This window comes from Rhinolophus sinicus, chromosome 12, assembly GCF_057876585.1.
Source record: "Rhinolophus sinicus isolate RSI-liver-muscle chromosome 12, RSI-T2T, whole genome shotgun sequence".
Classification (NCBI taxonomy): domain Eukaryota; kingdom Metazoa; phylum Chordata; class Mammalia; order Chiroptera; family Rhinolophidae; genus Rhinolophus; species Rhinolophus sinicus.
Window position 1 is genome coordinate 3,380,274 of NC_142512.1, and position 14,772 is coordinate 3,395,045.

The following is a 14,772-nucleotide window of genomic DNA, read 5'->3' on the forward strand; positions in this document are numbered from 1 at the left end:
GTACTCCCCTTGGGAAGCTATGCACTGATGCCAGCACCTAGTCCACTCTTCAAAGCAATTTTGGAACTCTTTTTCTGGAATAGTCATCAGAGCTGTTGTCGTATTACCCTTGATGTCCTGAATGTCATCAAAATGTCTTCCTTTCAATATTTCCTTTATCATCGGGTAAAGAAAGAAGTCGTTGGGGGCCAGATCAGGTGAGTAGGGAGGGTGTTCCAATACAGTTATTTGTTTACTGGCCGAAAACTCCCTCACAGACATTGCCCTCTGAGCTGGTGCATTGTCATGATGCAAGAGCCATGAATTGTTGGTGAAAAGTTCAGGTCGTCCAACTTTTTCATGCAGTCTTTTCAGCACTTCCAAATAGTAAACTTAATTGTTTGTCAGTTTGTACAAATTCATAATGAATAATCCCTCTGATATCAACAAAGGTTAGCAACATTGTTTTGATTCTTGGTTTAGACTGACAGAACATTTTTGGTCATGGAGAATTGGCTGACTTCCATTGTGCACTTTGATGCTCTGTTTCAGGGTCATATTGGTACACCCATGTTTCATCACGAGTGATAACACGGCCCAAAACGTCTTGGCAAACTTCGACTCTCCTTCGCTTTTGTTCATCGGTGAGCTCCTTTGGGACCATTTCTGTACACACCTTTCTCTTGCCAAAGTTTTTGTTTAAGATTTTCCTAACTGTTTCTCTATCGATGTTTACTTGGTCTGCTATGCTTCTCACAGTCAGCCAACAATTTTGACGCACAATTCGAAGAATTTTTGCAATGTTTTCATCAGTTCTGCTCGTTACTGGTTGCCCTGACTTCTCTTTATCAGTGACACGCTCTCTCCCCTCAGAAAAACGTTTAATCCATTTGTTCACTGCCATTTTTTGTGTGGCATTATCCCCATAAACTTGGACTAACATGTCCCTGATTTCACTTCCACTCTTGCCAAGTTTAACAAGAAATTTAATGTTTGTTCGTTGCTCTAATTCAAGCTCAGACATTCTCGCAACGGCACACAAAAACATGCAACAACAATAATGAACGCCACTCAGCAAGACACCTCCACACGTCCACACAAACACAGCTGTGAGACACTGATATACCAAGGTTATGGAACCTTACTGGGCTGTTTGCGCAGGGCTGCCAATGTACCAGGCGCACGGTGGCAAGTTCGCAAACTTAATTGTTGGACCTCGTGTATCCCCTCATTATGTACAAAAGAGTGTGTGTGAGTGACGGCAGGGTTCAGAAGGATGTGCATGGGCACCCACCTGCTGGTGAACGGGAGGGCTTGGGGGGGCTCTGTCTGCAGGCCCCCAGAGCCCCTCACCCGGCCCCAGCACCTGTCATTCACCATTTCAGGCTGTTTCCCACCACTGAGTAGAGAAGCTGGAAGGAGCACTTTGCTGTGAAGGGCAGGGAGAGGAAACGGAATTATGTTACTAGTCCAGTTCCTGACAACAAACACTTCCTGTTTGTGTGGGTGCAGTTCCCCCTCCTGCAGCCACTTCTCTGATCTGGTGGCTGAGCTCCGATGTCCACATCCAGTTGGCTCCCCTCAGACAGCACCTTCCCAACCAAACCTATGCTTCTGCAGAGCGTGGCGGGCATCCAACGCACAACCATCATCACCGTCTGAGACGTCACCAGGGACCCAGGCACCCTCCCAACTCTTCCGTGGACGGACAAACGAAAGCACAGAGAAATTAAGTAACTTGCTCAAGGTCACAAAGTAAGTAAGAGGCAGAGAAGGGGGTTAAGCTCTAATCATCTAGGTCTCGAGTCTGCCTGTTAAAGCCCGTGACAGGCATTCACTGTGAGCAACCCCCCCATGCTTTGGTCCGCTCCTCTGGGCTGGTAGACTAGATGTTCTTGAATCTCACCTGGGTCTCACAGCCTGATTGCTCTGTCTGCCTCCAGTCAATTTTTTTATTCCACCCACCATGCACAGGGTGTCAGAATGACTTAATAACATAATCCTTGATATGACACACCTGTTTCAAAATGAACTTTCAATGGCCTTCACTACTCCTAAGGTCAAGTGTAAGACCTTGGGCCCAGCACTTGTCCAGCTCCGCCTCTGCCGCTCCCATCAATGTCCTGACTGATCATCAATGTCCTTCTACTGCTGGGTCTGCTTGGGGACCGCGAGGCGCCCTTCCAGGCTGTGCTGAGCTGTCGTCATCTCTGTGCCTCCCTGCACCTTTCCCGTTCAGGGGCTGTGCCATCGCACCTCTCGGTGAGCACCTGTGCCCGTCAGTACCAGCGCAGGCTCTGCTCCTGAGTATATCTCCGCAGGGTGACAGGTGACGAGGGATCTTCAAATGCTAAGGATTCCAAGCCTTTAAATCTCAGAAGACTATTATTTTTTTGTTATCAAGATAAAATGCACATTCCATAAAATTAGCCATTTTTCAGTGAACAATTCAGTGATTTTCAGTTCATTAGTAACGCTGTATAATCACCACCTCTGTCTAGTTCCAGAACACGTTCATCGCTCTCAGGTAAAACCCTGCCCCTGTCAAGAAGGTTCTTGCCGTACCATCCCCCCCGCCCCCCCCCCGCCCCCCCCAGCAATCACTAACCTATTTTCTGTTTCTTATAGATTTGCCTGTTCTGGATAGTTCATAGGAATGGAATCATATAACATGTGTTCTTGTGTGTCTGGTTTCTTTCACTTATCATAATGTTTTGGAGATTCATCCACAGTGTAACTTGTATCACTAATCCATTCCTTTTTATCACTGAATAATATTCCATTTTAGGTACACACTAAAATTTGTATATCCATCCACCCATGGACATTTGAGCTGTTTCCATGTTCTGGCTGTTGCCAAAAGTGTGCTATGAACATGTATGTACACCTGCCAACTTGAGCACCTGTTTCCAAGGGCATATACCTGCCAGTAGAATTGACGGGTTATATGCTAATTCTATGTTTAACTTTTTTTTTTTAATAGAATTTATTGCATTTAAAGAAAGCAGTTTATTAAAACAGGTATGATAAACACAGTAAGAAAATAACTTTAAATTTCAAACAAAACAAAATGAACAGGGGACAGAATTCAGTCAATAATAATAATAAGCAATGTCAAGACAGTAAAATAGTAAAACCAGTTAGTGCTTAATTAGATATAGGAATTAAAACAAAAAAAGCCACTGGTTCTATCTCCTAACAGTTTCCCAGCTATATGTGAGGATTGAAATTACTTTAGAAAGTCAGTTTTGTAACACTTAGATATGTTTAACTTTTTGAGGAATTACCAGACAGTTTTCCATAGTGGTGGCACCATTTTGTATTCCTGCCATCAGTTCCAACTTCTCCATATTCTCACCAACACTGGTTATTTCCTGGTTTGCTTTTTGTTTGTTTGGTTTATTTTTTATTTTGTTTTATTTGTAGTATAATCATCTAATTGGATATGAAGCGGTATCTTACTGTGGTTTTTGATTTGCATTAATATCTTTTCATGTAATTTTTGTCCATTTCTGTATCTTTGGAGAAATGCCTATTCAAGTCCTTTGCCCATTTTTTTTTTTTTTTTTTTTAAGATTTGGGTTTTTTTTTTTTTTTTAATTGGGGAAGGGGAACAGGACTCCACTGGGGAACAGTGTGCACTTCCAGGTCTTTTTTCCAAGTCAAGTCGTTGTCCTTTCAATCTTAGTTGTGGAGGGTGCTGTTCAGCTTCAAGTTGTTGTCCTTTCAGTCCCAGCCGTGGAGGGCGCAGCTCAGCCCCAGGTCCAGCCGCCACTCACTGCCAGCCGCAGGGGGCCCAGCCCACCATCCCCTGCGGGAGTCGAACCGGCAACTTTGTGGTTGAGAGGACGCGCTCCAACCAACCGAGCCATCCGGGAGCTCAGCGGCAGCCCAGCTCAAGGTGCCGTGCTCAACCACAATTGCAGGGGGCAGAGCCCACCATCCCTTGTGGGACCCGAGGAATTGAACTGGCAACCTTGTGGTCGAGAGCCCACCGGCCCATGCGGGAATCGAACCGGCAGCCCCCGGAGCCAGGAGCACGGAGCTCCAACCGCCCGAGCCACCGGGCCGGCCCCTTTGCCCATTTTTAAATTGGATTGTCTTTTTGTTGTTGAGTTATAAGTTGTATATGTATGTATATTTATATGTATTGTATCTGAGGTGTGATCAAAACATACAGCAAATGTTTAAAAAAAAATGTTGATTACAGTAAAAGACACATTGCCAATAATCCCCCTCGCTTCAAACACACTGATCCCATAATTCTTGCCACTTTCTGAAGCAGTTCTGGAAGTCCTCTTTCATGAGTGTCTTTAGTTGTGCTGTCGTGGCTGCCTCAATATCCTGAATCGATTCAAAACATTTACCTTTCATGGTCATTTTGACTTTGGGGAAGAGCCAAAGTCACACGATGCCTGATCCAGTGCATAAGGTGGATGAGGACACAGAGGACACATGGTAATGTTTTTATTTGACAGAAATTGCCAAACCAGAAAAGATGTGTGACACGGAGCGTTGTCATGATGGAGGATGAAGTAAAGACACTCACAAAAGAGGACTTCCAGAACTGCTTCAGAAAGTGGCAAGAATGATGGGATAAGTGTGTTCAAAGCGAGGGGGAGTATTTTGAGGGGGATTAATGGTAACGTCTTTTACTGTAATACAATTTTTCAATGTAAACATTCACTGTATTTTTTAATCACACCTTGTATATATAATGGTCTCCCCTTATCCGTAGGGGATATGTTCGAAGACCCCTATTTGCTTAAAACAGCAAATAGCACCGAACCCTATATATGCTATATTTTTTCCTATACACACACACCTATGATAAAGTTTAATTTATAAATTAGGCACAGTGAGAGATTAACATAGCTAATAATAAAATAGATTAATTATAACAATCTACTGTCATACAAGTTATGTGAATGGCTTTGGGGCCATTATTAAGTAAACTGCAGGTTGCTTGACCACAAGTGCTGTGATACTGTGACAGTCGATTTGATCACAGAGATGGCTACTAAATGACTAATGGGCGAGTAGCTATGCCGTGGATACACTGGACAAAGGGATGATTCACGTCCCAGGCAGGATGGAACAGGATGGTGAGAGATTTCATCATGCTACTCAGAACAGCAAGTACTTTAAAACTTATGAATTGTTTATTTCTGGAATTTTCCATTTAATAATATTTTCAGACTGCAGTTGACTGTGGGCAAACCACAGAATGTGAAATCACAAATGAGGAGGGTACTATGTGCATGTGTATGTGTTTTCTAGATACTAGACCCTTATCAGTTATATAAAATGCCACAATTTCCACCCATTTTATGTTGTCTTTTCATTTTCTTGATAATGTACTTTAGCACACTAAAGTATTAATTTGATGAAATCCAATATATCTGTTATTTCTTTTGTTGTTTGTACTTTTGGTGTCAGATCTAAGAAACCATGACCAAATCCAAGTTCATGAAGATTTACCCTTATGTTTTATTCTAAAGTTTTATAACGTTAACTCTTATATGTAAGTTTTTGATCCATTTTGAGTTGATTTTTGTATAATGCTGTGAGGTAAGGGTCCAGCTTCATTCTTTTGCACGTGTATATCCAGTTGTCCCAGCACCATTTAAAACTGTTTAAATGTTGAAATAAAAACGTGCACACGCGTGTTCATAGCAGCACTATTTCTAATGGCCAAAATGTGGAAACAAGCCAAATGTCCATCAGCTGATGCATGGATAAACAAAACACTGTATAACCATATGATGGAATATTATTCAGCCATAGAAAGGAATGAGGTGCTGTTCAAAACACCATTTAAAATTGTTTTAAATTATCTTAAACCCAAACATTCTTTTCCAGTTGAAAGCTCTTGGCACCCTTGTCAAAAATGAATAGTCCGTAGATATCTAGGTTTATTTCTGAATGCTTTATTCTATTGGTTTACATGTCTCCTTATGCCAGCACCACAGTGTTGATTACTGTTGCTTTGTAATAAGCTTTGAAACGGAGAAGTGCACATCCCCAACTTTTTTCTTCTTTTTCAAGATTGTTTTGGATATTGGAAGTCCCTGGAGATTCCATCATATGAATTTTAGAATGCATTTTTTCTACTCTGTGGAGATTTTGGTTTAGGGGTGAAACTGAACCTGTAGCTCGCTTTGGGTAGTATCGTCACCTTAAGAACATTAAGCCTTGCAATTCATGATCATGAGATGTCTTTCCATTTATTTAGGTCTACTTCAATTTCTTTCAACATTGTTTTGCAAAATATATCACATAAAATAAAATAAATAATATAAAATGTATAATTTATCATGCAATCCCATGGCTTCCGGTACATTCAAAATGTTCTGCAATCATCACCAATATCTAAGAGTTTTTCATCCCCTCAAATAGAACCCTCTATCTAATAGCCAATCACTCCCCATCACTCCCCAACCCCATGACCCCACCACCTGGAAACCACTAATAAACTTTCTGTCCCTATTGGTTTGCCTATTCTGGAAATTTTATATATGTGGAATCACGCAATATGCGGCATTGGTGTCTGGCATACTTTATTTAGCTTGTTTTTAAGGTTCATCCATGTTGTAGCATGTATTAGCACCTCATTCCTCTCTATGGCTGAATAATATTCCATCATATGGTTATACAGTGTTTTGTTTATCCATGCATCAGCTGATGGACATTTGGCTTGTTTCCACATTTTGGCTATTACAGACATGCTGCTATGAACATGGTGTTTGCACGTTTTTATTTGAACATTTGTTTTTAATTCTTTTGGGTCTATGCTTAGGAGTGGAATTGTAAGATAACAGATAATTCTATATTTACCTTTTTGAGGAACTGCAAACTGTTTTCCACAGAGCAATCCCATTTAACATTCCTACCAGCAATGCACAAGGTTTTCAATGTCTCCACATTCTTGCCAACACTTGTTATTTTCTGGGTTTTTTTCTTTATCGTAGCCGTCCTACTGTGTGTAAAGTGGTATGTCATTGTGGTTTTGGTTTGCATTTCCCTGATGAGTAATGATGTCGAGCACATACAGGTCATGCGCACTTTGCAAAAGTAGTTTGGAAAAGTTACTAAACAAATGGATGCCTCAGCCCTCAACAAGCGAAAACCAGAAACTCATCAGGAGGGGGGAAGATCTGATTTCCAAAGTTACCACCACGTTGTAATAATCCAAACATCCACTTCTCAACAAGAAGAAGAAAACTACAAAGTATACAATAGTATTGCCTTGGCTCCTTTATCAAAGATCAGTCATGGGTCTATTTCGGGGCTCTATTCCGTCCCACTGAAATCTGTTTGTCTATTCTTTCACCAGCGCCGCAGGGTCTTGATTATGGTGGCGTTAGAGTAGGTCTTGAAGTCAGGTAGCACCAATCCTGCAACTTTGTTCTTCTCCTTCAATACTGAGCTGCCTATTCTGGAGGTCTTTTACCTCTCCATATAAACTTTATAATCAGTTTATCAGTAGCCACAAAAATAACTTGCTGCAATTTTGATTGAGATTGCATTGAGATCTAGTTGGGAAGAACTGACACCTTAACAATATTGAGGCTTCCTGTCCAGGAACATGGACTATCTCCTCATTTATTTAGTTCTTCTTTCATCCGAGTTTTATATTTTTCCTCATATAGATCTTATTCGTGTTTTGTTAGATATGACTAAGTATTCCATTTTGTAGTACTAATGTAAATGGTATTGTGCTTTTAATTTCAAATTCCACTTGTTTATTTCTGGTATATAGGAAAGCGATTGACTTTTGTATCCTGCAACCTTGCTACACTCACTTATTGATCCCAGGAGGGTTTTGGTCAGTTCTTTCACATTTTCTATATAGATGATCATGTCACCTGAGAAAAGGCAGCTTTACTACTTCATTCCCAATTTGTATACTTTTAATATCCTCTTCTTGTCTTATTGCATTGTCTAGGACTTCTGGTATGATGTTGAAAAGGAGTTGTGAGAGGGGACATCCATGCCTTTTTCCTGATCTTAGTGGAAAAGCTTCTAGTTTCTTGCCATTAAGTATAGTATTAACTGTAAGTTGTCTGTAGATGCTCTTTATCAAGTTGATGCAGTTCCTCTCTATTCCTCGTTTTCTGAGAGTTATAAGGAATAGGTGTTGGATTTGTCAAATGCTTTTTCTGCATCTGTAATCATGTATTTTTTTCCTTTCTTAGCCTGTTGATGTAATGGGTTATATTAATTGATTTTTCAATGTTGGAACAGCCTTGCATACCTGGGATAAATCCCACTTGGTCATGGTGTATAATTCTTTTCATACATTGTTGGATTCCATTTGCTACTATTTTGTTGAGAACTTTCGCATCCAAGTTCATGAGAGATATTGGTCTTTGATTTTCTTTTCTTGTAATGTCTTTGTCTGGTTTTGGTATTAGGGTTATGCCGGCTTTATATAATAAATTAAGAAGTATTCCCTCTGCTTCTATTTTCTGAAAGAGACTGTAGAAAACGCGTGTAATTTTTTCCTTAAATGTTTGGTAGAATTCACCAGTGAACCCATCTGGGCCAGGTGTTTTCTGTTTTAAAAGGTTATCAATTATTTCTTTAATAGGTATAGACCCATTCAGGTTGTTTGTTTCTTCTTATAAGAGTTTTGGTAGATTTTTATTTCAAGAAATTGGTTCATTTAATCTAGCTATCAAATATGTGGGCATGAGTTGTTTCTAGTACTCTTTTTTTATCCTTTTGTCGTCCATGGGATCTATAGTGATGTTCCCTCTTTGGTTTCTGATATTATTCATTTGTGTCCTCTCTCTCTTTTTATTAGTTAGCCTGGCTAGAGGCTTATCGATTTTTTTACAGAAGCAACTTTTGGTTTCATTGATTTTCTTTATCAATTTACGGGTTTCAATTTCATTGGCTTCTGCTCTACTTTTTATTATTTCTTTTCCGCTACTTACTTTGGATTTAATTTGCTATTCTTTTCCTAGTTGCACCCCACCCCACCCTTGTCTGTTCCTCTGTGATCAGAAGCAGCCATCCGCTATTAGAGCACAAATCCCCAATATTTGGAAGGCAGAGTCCTTTTTACCAACCCTGGCTTCTATAAGCTTGTGCAGAATGATCCAGGAACATATGCACTGCTGCCTGCCATAGGGCTGGGGTGAGGAATAAGTATTTGCTACTGTCCTAAGAGCTGAAATTGACCAAAATTAACCACAATTTACCATTCAGGACCTCTCCTGGAAGTTGCAAACATCTGATAGACTTCAGAGTTCCAAAAGTGTTGCATTGGATAAATTTTGCCAGCACAATTTTTGTCTAGGTGGTGCTTCCAGCTCCACCACATTGACCAAATTCTGTTTGCCTCATTTTTATTATTTCTGTCTCTATTGACATTCTCTATTTGGTGAGACATCATTTTGATGGTTTCCTTTATCTCTGAGTATACACAGGGTGCCAAAAAATGTACACACACTTTAAGAAAGGAAAAAACTGTATTAAAATTGTAATACAATGAATGATGCTAGCATTGATTTGATTAACACCATCTTTTGAGTGCATGTCATACTACACATTGCTACCATAATTCAACTCAACTTCGAAAAGTAATACATAAATAACATCTCTTAAAATGTGTACATTATTTTTGGCATCCCCAGTATTTTAGATACTTGACTTAAAGTCTTTGTCTAGTAAGTCTGTCTGGACTTCCTCAAGGATGATTTCTATTCCTTTTTTCCCCCTCTGTACGGCCCAACTGAGCAGGATAGGTAGCCTAGGAAACCCTCTACAGGTTACAACGTGAGGTGCCTCACTAGTTATACAAGTAACAAGTGACTGTATCCAGTACCTGCAGCTGGAGAAAAACAAGAACCACTTTCATCCAGCAAAGCTAATCCCTATGACTGGGGACTGAACTTTAGCTAATTTTAATGTCATTATAATGTCATTTGTATTGCTGTTATTATGACTCCCTTCATGCATCTGATGACTTGACAATTCTAAAGGAACCAAATAAGGAAGAAAAAGCAGGAAGTGAAGTCCCACGCAGAGGGAGGAGATGAATGAACCCTGTTAATGGCACGTCCCCAATTCCTGCCCTGTGAGGGATAAGAACCCCTGATCATGACTTCCTCAGGGTGACTCTTTCTTTGAGTTTGCCCGCACTTTCCTCTCAAGTATGTACTTTTGTTTTTAGTAAGCCACTTTCTCTTTCCTGCATCTGTCTCACTCTTGAATTTTTTCTTGTACAGAGATAAGTACCTGGTCACCCCTGCTCTGGGTTGAGTCCCCTCTTGGCCATCCCCGTAAGCCTCCGGTGACACAACCTTATTTCTTTACGTGCCTCATAATTATTTTGTTGAAAACGGACATTTTGCATATTATAATGTGGGAAGTCTGGAAATCAGATTTTCCTCCCTCCGCAGTGTTATTGCTACTTGTAGTTGTTTGTGTTTGTTTAGTGGCTTTTCTGAACTAATTTCATAAAGTCTATATTCTTTGTTGTTTTGGCACCTGAAGTCTCTCTTGAGTTATCTCAGTGGTCAGCTAGTGAGTCATCACAGACTTCTTTAAAAGCCTGAACCCCACCCCACCCCCCAAAAAAATCTCCCAGTATGCAGATGGGCTCTGTATGTGGCTTGGGGCATGCCTTCAACACTCAGCCAGGCAGCTCACAACTCTGCCTTAGCCCTCACTTCTTTCTTGTGCAGAGCCGAATAATAGGCATGGTGCAGCGATGAGATCTTACAGCTTTCTCAGGTATTTTCTGAGCATACACTCAACGCTCTGCAATCGTGGCGCCTTCTAGATTCCCAGGAATGTGTGGGAGCTTTTCAAAGCACTTTTCTCCAAAAGCATCTCATTCCCCAGCCTTTATTCCCAAGCTTTTGGGTTTTATTGTCTGCTCCAAGAGGCAATAGCTAATACATTTGCTTTTGAACTTTTTCAACAATGGTGCCTCTCTGTTCTGGGAGAGTTTATTGGGTAAAATAAAGGCAAGTTCTTTGAGCCAGTCCTTCAAGAAGCCACCAGACAGGTCTAAACAAACAAGCACAATTCTGCTCCCACTGGAACTAGGTACCCACACCATTAACACAGGCTGTTGTCTTCAAGGCTGTCATGGAGCTGGGGAGCAGGTGATAGGACCAAGGGGAGATGAAATGCCACAAAGCTCTCTTATCGGGATTCAGGTTTTGTCTTTTGGGTTTTTTTTGTTTTTTGTTTTTTTGTGTGTGTGTGACTGAGCATTTACTTGGTTGCTGTAAACTTTTGATTCATTTCTAGAGTTCCAATAAAGTCGACCATGACAGTTTTTGCCAATTTATTCTCTGCTTTATGGAAAGACAGACTTTTGGAGTTCCCCACTCCACCATGCCAACAGTTGCCAGCTCATTCTTTTTTAAGGAAAACTTGGTCATGTGGACCTTAAAAATAAAAGTTATTTTACCAGCAAAAATGGGTTTCTTTGGGAACAGGAAAGAATTGCAATTTGGGACAATCAAGCTATAGCAAACACCATTGGCAAGTTCAACAAACAAAGGAGAGAAGCATTATTTTATAGAGAAAAAGTAGGAAATTGTGAGGGGTTGTTTTTAATGAAATTTCATTGGAGAAAAGCAGTTGAGGATGATGACAGTTGCTCAATGGCTGAGTTGCTGGCCTGCCAGCTTCTTGTGGAAGATGCAATGTACATCTTTCCGGTTGGGGCCTGTAGTTGACAATTCTTTCCTGTGGATGATTATTCTGCTGGAGTCTGTAATTGACAATTTTTCTTGTAATTGACCTCGTCGTACTGTGTGAGAGCTCCCCCTTCTGGCCTCCCAACTTCACTTAAGTTTCCAGAGTTACTTTCAAGTGTTTACTCAAGAAAACCATGCTCACTGACAAAGCACAAAGGCGAGTTACACCGGTATTAAACTTGTGGAGTTCTAAGCAAGAGTGAATGTGCCATGTTAACAATGCCGATTTCTACTTTGACTAGACCCTAACAGGAATGGTATTGCTGTATGTGATTAACCAAGCTGCACAGGCATACCTTGTTTTATTACACATCCTTTTATCGCACTTCACAGATGCTGGGGTTTTTTGTTTTGTTATTGTTTGTTTTACAAATTAAAACCCAATCCTCCATCAGCAGAAAGATTACTACTTGTTTTACAGCAATATTCACTTTACCGCGGTGATCTGGAACGTACCCAGCAATGTCTCCAAGGTACGCCTGTATTACTTTGCTCGAATCCTGACACTGACCAGTGGGAAAAGCACTTCGCCTCTCTGGAGCAGTTTCCTTGCACAGCAAACAGGAATGCTGCCAGGGTGGGCTGGGACACGGAGGTACACCGCAGGACGACGCCTGGGACGCGGAGGCGCACCGCAGGACGACGCCTGGCATGTGGTGCTTTGTGGCAGTGGAAGCCTCCTTTAGTAGCTGTTTTCAGTGGCCAACCAACCTGCAGTTTTAGGCACAAACATGACCAGCCAAAGACTGGGCTGGCAGGTTGGCTACTCAACAGTGAGAGATTCAGAAAAGGGCTAACTAGTGAGTCAAGCCAAGGCCTTAGGGAATGCCTAGACGTTCTCTCAGCTCTGCCATATACCCACGTAAAAGAAGAGGTCTTCAGTCTGGATATGCTTGACGGTTGCAAAGAGCACTGGGCTGGGAAGCAGGAAGCTTCAGTCTGAATCCTAGACGGTTAGTCAGTGGTGAGGCCGTGGAGATGAGAAAGAATTACGAGAACCAGATGAAGAGCATTCTGGTGCAGAGCCGTGGCTGAACGGGTGTGTGTTGACGCATTCATTCCTTCACTCTCACCCCTCCGTGACATCACCCAGTGTTGTGATGCTCTGAGAGCAAAGCTCTAACTCACATTTGTCTGGTCCAGATCGATGACATCACAATCAACATCGGAAACTATTAGGGTTTTTTTGTTTTGTTACAGAATTTCTAAGTGGAGACAGTAGATTAGAAGGCAAACAGGACTTCTCTTGCTGAGGTAAAGCTTGCGATACACAAACATCTGATTTTCTCCAGGAGAGGACTTCGGTGGCCGAGGGGCTCAGGTGGGAGGCTTTCTCTTCTGTGCTCTTTGGCCCTCAGAACCCGTGAGCCCCACAACAGAGCCCAACCTCCTACACGTGTCTGAAAAGCGTCTCTCCTGCAGCCTCCACCTGCCATCCCCTCCTCAGCACCCTTTTCTCCTGCTCCAGCCACAACGGGCCATGATGTGACACCACACACCATGCACCATCGTGCCTCTGTTCCTTCTTTCTATTCTCCACCTACCATCTTTCCTGATCCTCATATGGAATAGCTGTTCCTTCTTCATGCCCCTTAACTCTCTGCTAAGACCTGCCAGGTGCCTGGGAATCAACCCTGCCAGGTGGTGGGTTATCTCAGGTGTTCATCTTCCAATCCTGCCGAAGCCAGCACTGAGCATACCCCCACGTATGGCTGGATCGGAAGGGCTCTAGCTAGCTTTCCAAGTTCATCACACAGAGGAAAACATCCCATTACATTTTTGTCCATTCACTTCTCTTCTATAAATTTGACTTTAGTTCATGAAGCATGACACATCAAGGAAAACCGTGCAGGTCAAACCTCATGGGACACAGCCACCAAGGGAAAACTTCTTACTGAATGAGCTCAATGGTAATATGGTGACAAAAGGGGCAAAAGATGGGGGCGGGGGGGAAACGACAACACAGCAGTCTGAAGATGTGGGGTTTACTGTGAAGCCACATCAGCCCATTTCAGAGAATTAATTTCAGAGTCCTGGTGGGCACAGGTTGGCTCCTCTCACAGGTCATTCCTGTCCCCGAAGCTCTTCTTCCAAATGGGGCAATTGGTTAGAGACGACAACCTGCTAGAGGCCAGAGCTGCACCAGCCAAAGCAGTTGTCAGTGTAGTACTTCCTAAGGCGTCTGGAAAGATCTTACCTTCCCAACTCTAGGGACAGGTCCTCAAAAGGCAAGGACAGACACATTTTCAAAGGAGACAGCTCTAGGATTAACTGGACTAGAAGACTTGAAGGGAGGTGGGGAGGGCACCTTTCTCAGAAGTAGTGTGGCGGGGCCTGGGCGCTGCTGGCTGTCATGGGCACGGAGGGACCTGCAAGAGATCACCTGGTACCTGGGCATCATGCAGCTGCCAGAGGCCGGACATGCTCGGGCAGGGCAAGCCCCCAGGGGTCACCTTGCTCACTAGGGAGGGCCAGGGAACCCCCGTGTGGCTAACAGTAAGTGACTACTCTTAACTTTGTGCTGAGTTAACGATTTTATTACATATCCCAACAGAGACAGGCAGAATGCAAAGATTTAATTTTGGAAGAAAAGGTATCTTTTTCTTGGTGAGAACGTCTGAAGTTTTCTTCCCTGACTGGATGGGATTGCCCACACGTGACCTCAGTGGGAGAACACCTTGGCAGAAGTCATGGACCCCAGTGTTTCCTAGTCTGATATGCTCTAAGGTACAGGTTTCAAGTTCTCAAGTCCAGGACAGACAAGACTAGATGCCGACACTGACAAGGGCCATATCACCTGCTCATTGATGACCCCCTCCAGCATCTCTGCCCCCAGGACATGCAGTGGCATATTTGGTTTACACAATGGCTGTGCTGTCAAACAAGGCCCCCACCCCCCATCCCGGGATTCGAGTTCCTCTCCTGTCACAGTCAAAGGACTTTGCATGAGGAGCGTGCAGGGTCCTGGACAAGTGGCCCAGGGAACACGCATCCCTACGAGGCTCCTGTGTCCCCGAAAGAAGGCAGAAGAGAAAACACAATGAAGCTGAACAGTTTACCACCCATG